This window comes from Frankliniella occidentalis, unplaced genomic scaffold, assembly GCF_000697945.3.
Source record: "Frankliniella occidentalis isolate FOCC.00 unplaced genomic scaffold, Focc_3.1 Scaffold535, whole genome shotgun sequence".
In the NCBI taxonomy this organism is placed as follows: domain Eukaryota; kingdom Metazoa; phylum Arthropoda; class Insecta; order Thysanoptera; family Thripidae; genus Frankliniella; species Frankliniella occidentalis.
The window spans coordinates 22,760-23,434 of record NW_026267652.1 but is presented as its reverse complement, the minus strand read 5'-3'; the positions used below and the strand labels follow the sequence as shown (position 1 = coordinate 23,434).

General features: G+C 47.6%; 1 non-coding gene across 1 annotated transcript; it reads left to right on the top strand.

Annotated features, from left to right (window-relative positions):
- The first annotated feature begins 254 nt into the window (after positions 1–254).
- On the top strand, positions 255–326 carry Trnad-guc (transfer RNA aspartic acid (anticodon GUC)). The gene has a single exon. It is a non-coding gene; the product is annotated as a tRNA-Asp (tRNA).
- The last annotated feature ends 349 nt before the right edge of the window (positions 327–675 follow it).

Here is a 675-nt window from a genome sequence, read left to right as displayed (position 1 = left end):
TGCGGTGTCGTTTTTTTGTGTTGTTTGAAAAGAAATAGGTAAACCAAATTTACACGCTCTTCGAAGAAATGGCGTTTGGATGGTTTTGCGGATGCGCGCGCAAGGCAGCCCGAGGGAAGTCGCCTGTTGCTTCCCTTTTCCTTCCCCCACCACTGCTCGCCCAGCTGCCTCCTTCCCCCACCCCTCTGTCGCCTCGCCACCGCCGCAGTAGGAGTGGGGGAGCGCTCTCTTATCTGGAGGACTTGCTCCCATATTCCTCGGTAGTATAGTGGTCAGTATCCCCGCCTGTCACGCGGGAGACCGGGGTTCGATTCCCCGCCGGGGAGGCTTTTTGGTTTTTGAAGAAATTCTGTACACAACGTAAATTTTGCTCAGAGAAAAATCAAAACACTGGTGCCCTACTTAGCACTTCACAAGGAATGCCTATTGTTGTAATATGCCTTTTGTAAAGGTTCTAAAGGCGTGAAATCTTCAATGTCAGCCTCTGTAAGGCACGAAAGTTTGGCATATGTGCTATCAAATGCATTACATCGGCCCTTCAACACTAATAACTACTCTTACTAACGATATACACCAATAAACTAAGTGTACAACTTCTTAACACATGTAAGTGTGCAACGGCAAGTCACATACTTATAAGCGTGCAACTCCGTAGTTTTGCAATTGCAAGTGTAC